The 14,057-nt window shown below is 41.8% G+C and overlaps 1 long non-coding RNA gene across 1 annotated transcript in view; it reads right to left on the bottom strand.

Annotated features, from left to right (window-relative positions):
* The window catches only part of LOC101425504 (uncharacterized), a 66,581-nt gene that overhangs the window by 47,864 nt on the left and 4,660 nt on the right, over nucleotides 1-14,057 (bottom strand). The window contains exon 4 of the long non-coding RNA XR_001118624.4: nucleotides 9,835-9,997. This is a non-coding gene — a long non-coding RNA (uncharacterized lncRNA). The remainder of the gene's footprint in view (nucleotides 1-9,834; nucleotides 9,998-14,057) is intronic.

Raw genomic sequence — 14,057 nt, 5'->3', positions numbered from 1 at the left:
CACAATTGCCAAAAGTTGGAAATAGCCCAGGTGTCCATCAACCAATTAATAATAAACAAACTATAGCATATTCACACAATGGAATATTAAGCAGCTGTGTCATAAAGCATATGACAACAGGGATGAACCTGAAAGACATTATGTTGAGGAAAGCAAGCCAGACACAAAAGGACAAATACTGTATGATTATATTACTATGAACCAAATATAATGTGTAACATATTGCATGATTCAAAAAAAATTTTTATATGTATCATGTACATCTAATTGAGAAATGTTTTTATTCAACTGTGTTTTCTTTTTAGTTTTGTTTATATTTTCAATTATTAAATGTACAAAATAAAGTTAAAAAAGAATTAAAAGAAAAAAAGCATGATTCTTGTGGGGATGTGTTGGTGCAGGTGTGATATATTTATTAACTAATACACAGTATATTGCGGACTTAGTAAGGGGTCCATGGTTTTCAGCTGACTGGCAAAAGGGTCTGTGGAGCTAAAAAGGATAACCCAAGCTAGAGGAAAAAAAGGAACATACATGAAGTAACAGTGACCCAAACAGGACAATATAGTACAGTTAGGTTGAGGTCAGGGGCTAAGTCTTATTCATCTTTGTATCCCCAAAAGAGAGTTGGGTATCTAGGAAGTCCTCAATAAAGGTTTGCTAAACTTAAAGGAAGAAGTGAAACTTGTTAGATGGGTAGGATTTTGAATACGTGAAGAGGAGGAGGAGGGCATAAGAAAACAACTTATAGGCCCAAAGCAAGAACAGGCAGGGGTTGTTTATAGGAAACTGTCTTCTTAGTCTCCCTGCTCCACAATGCCTGGAACATTTACCAAATACTGGCCATTTAATAATGTCTGCCACTTGTCTGGTATCCTTGCCCAAGTTTTCTCCCATACCCTTTTCAGCCTCTCCTCTGCTTTTTCTGGGCAGTTCTATGGACGGGAGATGAGGGAACAACATGTTCCTTCCACCTCCACCCAAGTCAATTGCAAGAGAGTAAACTGAGGCTGAGATGTCTAGTTCCAAATCTCAGATAGTGTCACATAATTAAATTGGCTGTTGTCCCTATGATTCATTGATTAAAATTCCAGATAGAACTACAAACACTCTATTAATCCTGAATTTCACACCAGCTCTAAAATCAAAACTCCCAGAACTTAAATATTTCTATTTTAAGCTTTCCATATTTCCAGGGCAGTTTAAAGAAATAGAGTAACAACTACTTCATCAAAAGGAGAGGTCTATGTGAAGAGAGACATGGATACAAAGGAAAAGAGAAAACACTCTAGGAAATGGACCCAAACATTTCTGTCTGTATGAACAGGAAAGAAACAGAGTGTTTAGTACTTAGACTGTAAAGATGATCTGATGCAACCACTGTCCCCCTCCCTCTCTGGCAGATAAGTAGATTTCTCTAAAATTACACAACAGTTGATCCAGGGTGACAAGTCAATTTTCCTGATTCCTAGGCAAGCACTCTACTACATTTTAGCACCCATTAGGTAGTTGTATAGCTCTAAAAATCATCCCCAAAGAAGGTGGATACAGCAAATTTCCCAATTAGCAACCATCCCTTGGTGAAACATGTTAAGAGCCAGAACATGGACGGGCAGCAAAAGGCAATACAAGTACAAGGGCTAAGTAAGACATGTTTCTGACTATTTTGTGGACTCTGTAGCCTCACTGCTTCTTTGCTTTTAGCCAAGTCAATCACACTTCTGTGTAATGAGGTAGGGGTAGGGGTCAGGGAGAGGGGTGACTAAAACAGATCTTTCTGCTGGAAGAGGTACATGGCCAGACTATTAAGTGATGAGCAAAAGGAGGACCATAACTGCAGATTCATATGTTGGCAGCAGAAAGCCCTGGCCCAACATCATCACCTTCCACCAAAGGCCTGCCAGTTCACAGCCACTGGTCAGAAAGCTCATGGCTATGTGAACAGGAGAAGCTAGAAGAACAGACTATGCACACCAACCTCTCTGCCCTGCCCTGGCTTCTGACTCAGGCAGTGACAAATGGGCTGGGCTAGTTCATTAGAACAGTAAACCCAGGCAACAGCTTGGCAATGACTTTTCTGAGGGTTGAAATTACTTCCCATTCGGGACTCTAATCCCTGAGCTGCACTCCCACATAGCCAGGGCTTCCATGGAGGCTCACAGCAGCTCCTGGGCCAACCTAAGGAATGTGAGAAAAAGCCTATGGATGATTGAGGGAGCCTGGGAGGAAGTCTGAAATGTGACACCTCCATGGGCACTAAATCGTAGAATTCATGAATTCAGCACTGGAATCACATTCTTACTCAATGCCTGAATTATTCCGCAAAATGAGTGGTAGTTTCAGTCCCTCTTGGGGTTCAAATCCTCATAAGAAAGCATTATATTGCCATTATAGTAAATACCTCATAATTCTGGTTTAGATATAGTATGGCAGAATTAGAAAGAACTGAATTTGTACAGATAAGGGAATCTTATCCTTTAAACACCAAAAACTTTTAAAAGTATTTTCGAAGACATATGAAATATACATGTATATATTTCATGCTTCCCAGATTTCTTAACCCACCTGAACATTTTTTCCAGCTAACTCAGGGTAATCAGAATCAGCATCCTTTGTTATGTTATGCTATTTTGTTTTTCTGTCTCTTCCCTGGATATCAAGCCTTCAGCTGGCATTCCCCTGTCAGTTTGTCTGAGCGCCACCCCACAACCCCACTCTTCCTGTTGCTTCTAATCTGCTAAGGCTAGGAAACCAGATCACAAACTCTTTAGAGCTATGTTATAAACAAGGCATTAGAAAAGGCCTGGAGAATAAAGTTTCCAGCTTTAGTGCTGTCAATGTGTATTTGAGAGAATTTGAGGCTATTCTTTCCAGGTTTGGGGCAAGTTTCCAGAGAGCACAGGGTGGCAGAAGCCTGGCCTGGGGCCAAGTGTTGTGCTACTGATTACTGAATATCTGCCTAGGACCAGGCCATGACTCAAGATCCCCTGTCCCTACCCCAACTCAAAAAATCTTAGTGACAGAAAATTGGGAAGAATAAGAACAAACATGAGGCCATGCCAGATTTTTCTTTCAGAAAATAAAGTAAGTGCTGACAAAGCAGAGAAAACCATGGCTTTGCTAACCTCCGAAAGAGGAGTATCGCTGCATCATTCCCAGAGGATATATGAAGCACTGTGGAAATACAAAAGGTGATTTCTCATGCTGAGTCAGATCCTGAGAGAAACCCAGTGGCATAAAAATTCACTAATGATAAGTAAGCCAAGATTTTTGAGATCGTCCTTAAAAAATCATGGGGAAAAGCAACACATGCAATCTACAATGTAACTTCAATCACTATCATGTGTTCCATATTTTTACAATTTAAAAACCACTTTCAGAGTCATTACCTCATTTGATAAGCTGAAGAGAAGTCCATTCTCCCACCCATCCTCAACCATCACTTGTTACTTTAACAACACTAGAAAAAATATTTCCTTTGTCTATAATACTCTTGGCAGTTAAACCCCACTGTGTCCACATCCTCTTTAGACAAGGATTACCACAGCTTCTGCTTGGAGAGCTGGGCCAGACCCAAAAGGCCCAGCTATACCTATAGGACACAAAAGGGGGATTGCCTCAATGTTGGAGTCCCTGAGAGTCAACCAAAGGGAAAATAACAACAGCAACAGTAGCAATTTGTTGCAAGGGGTTTTACAAAAGCAAAGCTGGGCAACCAAAGTCACCAGGCATCAGAGAGTTTGGTTTTTTACAATTTTTTCTTCTTCTTTATTTTCTTTTAAATGTTACATTAAAAAAATATGAGACCCCCATATAACCCCCACCCCTCTCACCCCACTCCTCCCATAGCAACAACCTCTTCCATCATGGTGGCACATTCACTGCACCTGGTGAATACATTTTGGAGTACTGCTGCACCACATGGACAGTGGTCTACATTGTAATCTACACTCAGAGGGTTTTTTGTTTGTTTTTAAAAGATTTTTTAAATTTATTTCTCTCCCCTTACCCCACCCCCCCAGTTGTCTGCTCTCTGTGTCCATTCGCTGTGTGTTCTTCTGTGACCGCTTCTATCCTTATCAGCGGCATGGGAATCTGTTTCTTTTTGTTGTATCATCTTGTTGTGTCAGCTCTCCGTGTGTGCGGCACCATTCTTGGGCAGGCTGCACTTTCTTTCGTGCTGGGCAGCTCTCCTTACAGGGCGTACTCCTTGCGCATGGGGCTCCCCTACGCAGGGGACACCCCTGCATGGCACGGCATCAGCACTGTGTATGGGCCAGCTCCATACAGGTCAAGGAGCTCTCGGGGTTTGAACCGCGGACCTCCCATGTGGTAGGCGGACGCCCTATCCATTGGGACAAGTCTACTTCCCCAGAGGGTTTTATAGACACACACATGCAACTATATAGTGGGTGTGGTTCAGCTAAACATTATGAGTCAGACCAGGAGCAGCCAGCTACTTCTTACCTCTCATGTGCCTTGGAAGAATTTGGTGTTCACTTTTAGTGTGAAATCTGGAAACAGCTCCACTGCTGATCCTCTTCCTGGGAGAAAGATCATATTAAAAATGGAGAGCTGGACTTCGGTAGGTGAGTGTGAAAGTTTCCTCTCTCAGTGATATTCAAGGACCCTGGGGCACCCCATTCTCACCAATTCTGCTCACTCAACATTCTCAGAGGGCTTACCATAAATTAATTTATGGTGAATTGACCCTGAGCCATTAGGGGCACTGCAGACATTGACACAGTCTGCTCCAACCTTGTGAGATTAGCCTCATAAAAAATAACTATCACATTTTCTTATTAAACACCCCCAGTGTTTCAGTCAGACCTATTATTTGGAGTGACAGTGAGGAAGGTGTTTGACCTGAGGACAATTCTTATGCTCTTGTGGGTATTATTCTTGGGATAGAAGCAGAAGGGGAAAATGTGTGTTTGGGGGTGGGAAAAAGAAAGGGACTGCCTGTTCCGCCTCTTCTCTTCAGATAAAACAAGTACTCCTAAAGACTGAAGAGATGGTTTGATGGTCACAGTCCAGCTTTTACAGAATTTGTGGTTTGTTACTGCACCAGAGTCCAACCCATCCTAACTAATTTAGGAGCTAAAGCAGTGGTCCTTCTAGGATACCAGAGGTTTTCTGTAAGAAATTAAGCTAGTCACTTCCAGAATGTATAGTTTATTTTTTTCCTTTCCCTCTCCCTCCCCCACCCTGCTGTTTTTTGCGGTCTGTGTCCACTCACTGTGTGATCTTCTATATCTATTTATCTTTTTGTCTTCTCTTCTTATCTTTCTCCTCTACAATTCACCGGGATTCAATCCTGGGGATCTCTGATGTGGAGAAAGGTTCCCTGTCAATTGCACCACCTCAGTTCCTGGTCTCTGCTGCACTTCACCTTGACTCTCCCCTTTGTATCTCTTTTTGTTGCATCATCATCTTGCTACGTGACTCACTTGCACAGGCACTGGCTCACCACACGGGCACTCAGCTTGCTGTGCGGGCACTCAGTTCACCATGCAGGCCCTTGGCTCGCCTCGTGGGCACTGGCTCGCTGTGCGGGCACTGGCTCACCACACAGGCACTCATGTGGGCACTCAGCTCACCAGGCAGGCACTGACTTACCACATGGGCACTTGGCTTGCCACACAGGCACTCATGTGAGCACTTGGCTCACTATGTTGGCACCCACATGGGTACTCCGCTCACCATGCGGGCACTCGGCTCACCACGCGGGCACTCAGCTCACCGCATGGGCACTCGGCTTGCCACATGAGTACTGGCTCACTGCACAGGCACGCTTTCTCTTCTTCTTTTTCACCAGGAGGCCCCAGGGATTGAACCAAGATCCTCCCATATGGTAGGCAGAAGCCTTATCACTTGAGCACATCACTTCCCCATAGTTCCTTTTAGAGAAGTAAATCCTGCCAGAATGTTTGGATTTTACATGCTTCCCATTTTATTCTCCAACAAAATGCCTCAGTGACATGATAGTTAGAACTAAGATTGTAACCTCAAGTGTAAAGGCCATCTGTCCCAAGGACATGCATCGTCAAAATAACATAAAGCATTTAAAATAAAATCAATAGTTCACAAAATCTCTTCCTAGGCACCCATCACCTCCTTCTGCTACTTTCCATTTTTATTAACATCAGTGGACACAAATGCTGGCATGTAACCTCTATGAACAGAACTTCCTCATAAATTTAAGTCCCTGTTAAAAAACAACAAAAGAAAAACAAAGCAGTAGACACAGCTAAGTTTCTCTCTATCAAGACTATCTCAATTTCTTCTGGGCCCTGGCTCAACCCACTTTTAAAATTTGGAATAGGAAGAATTTCCCTCATTCTCCGTCTCTAAAATGTATAAAAATAGCCTCCATATCTCTTTCAGTGAGTAGCATAAGTTCAGAGTACAGCAGAAGGCAAAATGCTTTAAAGTTAAAGCCAAAAGGGCTGGGGGACAACTTTAGTTTGGCATTCTTTATCAAGGAGGGAAGACTTCTTAGCTATTTTTCACTCTAACCACCTGAAGGCCCCACTAGGGACTCCATATATGACTACTTATTGCAAAGGACCAACATATGTCTTTACAATCATTTCTTTTAAAGGCAGGTTACATTACTAGTGAAAGTTTGAGGAAGGAAGGGGACACACACACACTCATATACACAGTTTTCTTGGGATAGGGACTTTATGGAACTATCAATGTATTTGAACTCTAAAGAAACCAGTGAGAAGGCCTGTTTAGGGGCTATATAAAAGTCATGGCCTGGTCCCTGTTTAGAAGCTTGTCCCTTACTCCACAGCTGGAGTCCCATTCTGATGGTAGGAAATGACCAGAGAAGTCCTTACATCTCTGTCCCAGAAGGCCTCTTCTGAGCATTGCCCAATGCTCCTGTTATACAACATGCAAAATAAATAATCAGTCTTAAAAGTCAGGCAGCCAAAGCTCTGCTCAAATAATAAACCCTTTTACAAGCTGCTTATCACCTGCCAAAATCAGCTCTAAAGGAACACCAGGAACTCTAAATTCTATTGAGCTCATTAACTACTTGGGGGAAATAGACAAGCCTCAATGGCTTTATTGGTTTTCTGAGAGACAGAAGACAGAAAGGTTTTCATCTAACTGTACCATGTCCTGATCTCAATAATTTAAATATAGCTCCAGTCCCACCTACTCTGAGAGTCCTTAATTAAAGATGTAAACTAGACAGGGACCCTGGCCTTTTGTTAAAAAACATCTCACTCTACTTGATTGTTGGGGAAAGGAAGGGAAGACCAACCTTTTCGGAAAATTCATTGGGAGGGAGGGAGTGGGCAGGACAGAGGCATCTGAAAATGCGGTCTTCTACCTGTGGGAGCCCTCTGGCTTTATTACTAAAGGAAAGAGGAGCTTTGCTCACAGAAAACTATGTAAAGCCACATTTGGTTCACCTGGGTAGGACTGACCGTGTGTTGTTTTGGGGCCAGAATGGCTTCTCTGGGTTTCAAAATACAGAATGGGGCCTCTTAGAGATCTTGTTAGAGGGTCTTGTTAAAGAAATCTTATGGGAGAACCACAAAAGGGATTTTGACACCTATTCGATATTAAAATCCCCGGACCATCAACTCATAGAAGAAAAGCTCTGGATTTACCTCTTCTATAAAACTTACTACCCTACCTTACTACTCCTTACTGCTCCTTCCTGTAAAATTGGTCCCTTCCTCCAATAGACTCTACACAACTGACTTATTCACATCTATCTTCTCTACTAGCTTATGAGTTTTCTGACAGTAGGGCCAAAACTTTATTCATCTCTACATCCCTACTGTCTAGTACAGTCCCTGGAACATTGGAGGTTTCAATAAATTATTTAATAATACTTGTAGCTAACATTTGGGTGCTTGGTACTGTGTTTCCTATGTGTTTTCTTATTTTCCAAATGAGGGAACTGAGGTTCTGAGAGGTTAAATATCATACCTAGGGAAGCAGACTTGGGCCAGTGGTTAGGGTGTCCATTTACCACATGGGAGGTCCGCGGTTCAAACCCCGGGCCTCCTTGACCCGTGTGGAGCTGGCCCATGCGCAGTGCTGATGTGCGCAAGGAGTGCCATGCCACGCAGGGGTGTCCCCACGTAGGGGAGCCCCATGAGCAAGGAGTGCACCCCGTAAGGAGAGCTGCCCAGTGTGAAAGAAAGTTCAGACTGCCCAGGAATGGTGCCGCACACACAGAGAGCTGACACGACAAGATGACGCAACAAAAAGAAACACAGATTCCCATGCCGCTGACAACAACAGAAGCGGACAAAGAAGAACACGCAGCAAAATAGACACAGAGAACAGAAAACTGGGGGGGGGGGGAAAGGCAAGAGAAATAAAAATGTATCATACCTAATGTCACCCAACTAATAGATGGCAAAGGAGTATACAAATTATACAATCAGGCTTTAGAACTTGCACTCTTAGTCACTATATGTGTGGTCCACAGGTATGAATAATGGTCCCATAAAAGAGCTACACACATATATAACCCTTTAACATGAACCATATTTATTTGATTTAGAAACTTAGTTTATTCACACAAAAATTTATTAAACACCTATTTCTCTGGGCCAAGCCCAATGCTAAGCATTTGTGGTACAAAGATAAAGGTTTGGTGTTACTCTTCAGAAGAAGAGAAACAAATAATAAAAACTTATAAAATACTTACTATGCATTGGACACTGTTCTAATAGTACTTCAGCCCTTTAAATTGCACAAAACCTCTATGAGGTCAGTATTATCATTATTATACACATTTGACAGATGAGAAACCAAGGTACAGGTGAGTTAAGTAACTTGTAAGAACTGCCATTGGGAGAAACAGACTTGGCCCAGTGGTTAGGGCGTCCGTCTACTACATGGGAGGTCCGCAGTTCAAACCCCGGGCCTCCTTGACCCGTGTGGAGCTGGCCCATGCGCAGTGCTGATGCGCGCAGAGTGCCCTGCCACGCAGGGGTGTCCCCCGCGTGGGGTAGCCCCACGCGCAGGGAGTGCGCCCATAAGGAGAGCCGCCCAGCGCAAAGGAAGGTGCAGCCTGCCCAGGAATGGCGCCGCCCACACTTCCTGTGCCACTGACAACAACAGAAGTGGACAAAGAAATAAGATGCAGCAAATGGACAGAGAGAGCAGACAACTGGGGAAGGGGGGGTGGGGGAATTAAATAAAATAAATAAATCTTTAAAAAAAAAAAAAAAGAACTGCCATTGGAACCCAAGTAGCCTGGCTCCAGAGCCCATGCTCTTATCCACTACACGCTACTGCCTCTTCAGTTTATAATCATATACAACTCTAATGCAATATAATAGGAGCTAAAAGAGAGAAACAGAAAAGTGATATGGAAATGCAGAGAAACAAATGATTACTTTTGCCTGAGACGGAAGGGCTCAAAGAAGGCTCTGCAGAGCAAGTGATATTTGAGGTGAGCCTTAAAGACATGAGAATAGGAAACATTCAAACAAAAACTGTACATGGAATCCAGCAAAACTTTCCATGTGTTTTCAAAGCCATCACAACGAAAGTACAAAGCACCCTCCTCTGCTGCTGTGTCCACTTCTCACCAAGGAAAAAGAAAACAAGTAGTGGAACCATGGTCTCAAGTTTTATGTCAGTTTTCCCACTTGGTTCAAACTCTATATGGGGTTCAGTCATCCTCAATGTATCTGTAAGAATTTCTTTTCCTATCCTTCCCAACAGTAGATTAAGCTTCTGAAAAGGGACCCACAGGGTCTCTTTAATAGTAACTGAGGCCAGACCTTCCAAGACTGGCAAAGGAGGCTAGAATTGTCACGTGGGGTAAGGATAACAGGTGGAACTCACAGTTCCCAATTTTTTCCACAAATGGAGATCCTCCTTTAACTGTAGCAACTCTGAGCTCAGTTTTATTGAAGGGAGTCCATGGGTTTCCTTGAGTTCATTCCACTCACAGTTGTTGGCAACTTCCCCTCCTGCAACATCCAGCTTCCCTGAGGGTTACAGGACACTGTGCCAAAAAAACGCAAGTTGATAAGGACAAGTGAACTCCAAATCCCAATAAGTACTCCTGGGAAAAACTTGCAATTATTTCTCCCATTTTAAGTACCCTCTTGACTTCACTCTAGCTACTGCCTCATTTCTCTACTCCTTTTTTACAGTAAAACTCATAAAAATTTGTCTATACTCCCTGTCTATAATTTTTCTTCTCCCTTTCTCTCTTGAACTCATTCCAATCAAGCTTTTATCCCCATATTCCACTGAAACAGACTTTTTAAAATTCATTTTTATTTTTTAAAAAAAGATACTTAGATTACACAAAATGTTACACAAAAAAATATAAGGGATTCCCATATGCCCCACTCCCCACACCTCCCCCCTTCCCCACATTAACAATTTCTTTCATTAGTGTGGTATATTCATTGCAATTGATGAACACATTTGGAGCATTGCCACTAAGCATGGATTATAGTTTACATTGTAGTTTATGCTCTCTCCCATTCAATTCTGTAGGTTATGGCAAGATATATAATGGCCTGCATATGTCATTGCAATGACATTCAGGACAATTCCAAGACCCAAAAATGCCCCAAATTACACCTCTTTTTCCCTCTCCCTGTCCTCAGCATCTCCAGTGGCCACTGTCTCCATATCAATGATATAATTTCTTCCATTGCTAGAATCACAATAAGTCTAGAGTAGAGCACCAGTAAGTCTACTCTAGTCCATATTTTATTCCCCAATCCTGAGGATTCTGGGATGGTGATGCCCACTCCACCTCTAATTGGTAGGGGTCTCAATCCCATATGGCCGATAGATGGGACTCTCTCGCTTACAGTTATAGACTCTCTCAGTTCCTTGGTATGGTGGTTGTGAAACAGACTTTATTAAGGCCACCAGTGACCTGTATGTTGCTAAATTCTACCAAGAATTCTCAGCCCTCACTTTGCTTTACCAACCAGAGGCATTTTACACAGCTGATTTTCCCTCTTCCTTGAAGCACCTTCTTCACTTGGCTTCTAAGACACCATTCTCTTCTCACTTTCCTTTTATCTTGCTGCCACACCCTCTGCTTGTTCCTCCTTATCTTTTTCAACCTCGAAATATTTCAGTACCCCAGGCCTTAGCCGTTGGTACCCTTCTCTTCTCTAACTACCCTCATTCCCTTGGTTATTCCATCCAGCATTATAACTTTTATACTCTAAATACTATCTAGATACTTATGACAAAAATTTTTATCTCCAGCCCACACCACTCCTCTGAACACCAGGCTCCTATATCCCACAGTTTATTCAACATCTCTACTTAGATTGTGGCATCTCAAATTCAACGTATTCAAAATTGAACTTCTGATATCACCACCAAACCCATTCTTCCCACAGTCTTTCCCACTGCAGTTAGTGGCAACTCCTTCCTTCCAGCTGCTCAGGCCAAAAGTCTTGGCATCATCTTGGATAAGGATGCTGTGTTGCACAAATCCAGAGAGCACCAGTCATATTTTAGTCAATTCTTTTGGTGCTGTACAATACAGTGGCCCTGATTTCCTTGACTCCTTGTTCTCTCACATCCCACATCTGGCATGTCAGCAAATTCAGTTAGCTCTACCTTCAAAATATACCCAATATCTGACAACTTCTCCCTAATTCCAAGGTCCCTAACCTATACCAAGTTTGCCCTCTTAGAGTTTATTCTCCACAAAACAACCAAGGTGATGTCAGATCATATCACTCCTCCACTCAAAATTCTTCAAGTGCTTCTAGTCTCACTCAGAATAAAAGTCAAAGTTCTTACAATGGTCTATAAGGCTCTGCATTTTTCCCTTCTCTTTGGCACTTATTCCTACCTAATATACTATATATTTAGTTTATTTCTCTCATTTGTTGTCTGTTGCCCAGATAAACTCTATGAAGCCAGGAGCTCTGTATATTTTGTTCACTGATGAACCCTCAGTACCCACAACAGTGCCTGACAAAAAGGATGTCCTCAATATATATTTGTAGATTGAATGAATAAAGTACATTGAGAAAGAGAGAAATCCAATCATACCTAAACACAATACAACAAGTGAAATGGAATTTAGTAACCAGCTAGTGCTGGTTTATTTTTCCACTGCATTGATATTTTATATGATGAAGTCTCCTTTCTTTTACTTTCTAAAGAAAAGGAAATTGACCTACATATAGTAAGGAGCGCCCCCTGGTGGGAGCAACTCCATCAAAGCGAAGGAAAACAAAGTCTTAGGAACAGGCCTCATGGTTTAAATTACAAAAATCATTTGGGACAAAAGAAGTGACTCCACTTCACAGGAAAAGTCCTGAACTGAAAGAAGAGAAACTAAAGATTAGGTCTGAAGTACATGGGGAGGCTTATCAACTTATTTTACTGTTGAATATCTTTGGCATCTGATGGTGAGGAAAAAAAATCATCTGAAGTTGAACATATGCATTTAGCCTCAAGGAACTGAAAATCTGATAGAGGATGTAAGTCATGATTACAAATAAGCAAAAATCAAATAGTATGACTGTGAATGAGTGATTGTGGGCCAAATAAGAGAAATAAACTAAGAGCTATGACTTACCCAGGAAAGACAGAGATTGCTTTAGGCTGAATAAATCCAAAAAGACATCTTGGAGGGGATGGTTCTTTACCTTAGGTCCTCAAAAGAGAGGACTATAATAAGAGATAGAGAGCACTCCAGGTAAAGACCTAAATGTAGGGAAGGGCACATCATGTGGGAAACCAAACCAGCAGGGCTCTGTAAAGATCACAATTTGGGTGACGCAACACAGAACCCAAACTCCTTGAGAAGAGCAGGGAGAGATTCTCAAGGGAAAAGTCCTTGGCAGAGGCAAACACAGGAGGGAACCAAAGGAAGCCCCTTTTGTTGTTTTCCCATGGATCAGAGGAACATTACTAAAAAATATGAACAACAAAAAGAAAAATAAAGAAAATACAAATTCCACAATAAATAGTCCAGCTTATATAATAAAGGATTCTGAATTCACAACAGCTAATAAAATCATTTATCAGACAGGACCTACTCTGTTCTATATTTTATCTGAAGGTAATGCCCAGAGAACCTTTTCAAATGAGGCTGTTCCCCCTTCCATTCTCTCCTATGCAGTGTCCTTTCCATAGAGATGTCAAAATGCAAACTGAATCCACCCAACCTACTCCATCTCCACTGCAATCATGCTAGACCAAGCCACCATCATCTCTCCTGGCTAGTGCAGCAGCCTCCTGTCTGGCCTCCCTGCTTACACTCTGGTCCCTCTCTAAGCCACAGTACACACACAGCAGTCGATTCACAGGGATATTTTCGGGGGAAGTAAATAACTCATGTTTTATTTGTAACTTTTCATTTTGAAATCTTCTCAGACTTACAAAGAAAGTTGCAAAAATAGTGCAAAGCATTCCCGTATACCCTCAAGCCCAGATTCCCCAAATGTTAACATCTTACATAACCATAGTAGAGTATTATATATCAAGAAATTGACATTCATACAATACTATAATCTAACCTATAGACCATACTCAATTTTTCCCAATTGCCCCACTAATGTCCCTTTTCTGGTCCCAGATCACATGTCTCCTTATTCTCCTTGAATCTGGAACCGTTTCTCAGTCTTTTTTTTTTTTTTTCTTTCGTGACCATGATACTTTTGAGAGATTCTATAGAAGGTTTCTCAGTTTTTTCGAGTTTTTCTGATGGTTCCTCATGACTAAATTCAGGTTATGTGTTTTGGGCAATATTCCTGACATGATGTTACGTGCTCAGAGAATCATATCAATAGGCACATGATGTCAGTTTGTTCCATTACTAGTGATTTTAACTTTGACCATTGGTTAAGGAGGTGTTTGCCAGGTTTCTCCAGGGTAAATTTAATATTATTCTCTTTGTAATTAATAAATATTTTGTGGGAGATACTTTGAGACTACATAAATATCCTGTTTCTCATTATACTTTTGCACACTAATTTTAGCATACTTTGATCATTCTTACCTAAAACAATTGTTAGTGTGGTGATTGCCAAATGATAATTTTCTATTGCCAGTATTCATTACGCCTT

Source organism: Dasypus novemcinctus, chromosome X (genome assembly GCF_030445035.2).
Source record: "Dasypus novemcinctus isolate mDasNov1 chromosome X, mDasNov1.1.hap2, whole genome shotgun sequence".
Lineage (NCBI taxonomy): Eukaryota > Metazoa > Chordata > Mammalia > Cingulata > Dasypodidae > Dasypus > Dasypus novemcinctus.
The sequence above is the reverse complement of the archived record's forward strand: the minus strand, read 5'-3'. Positions and strand labels throughout refer to the sequence as shown.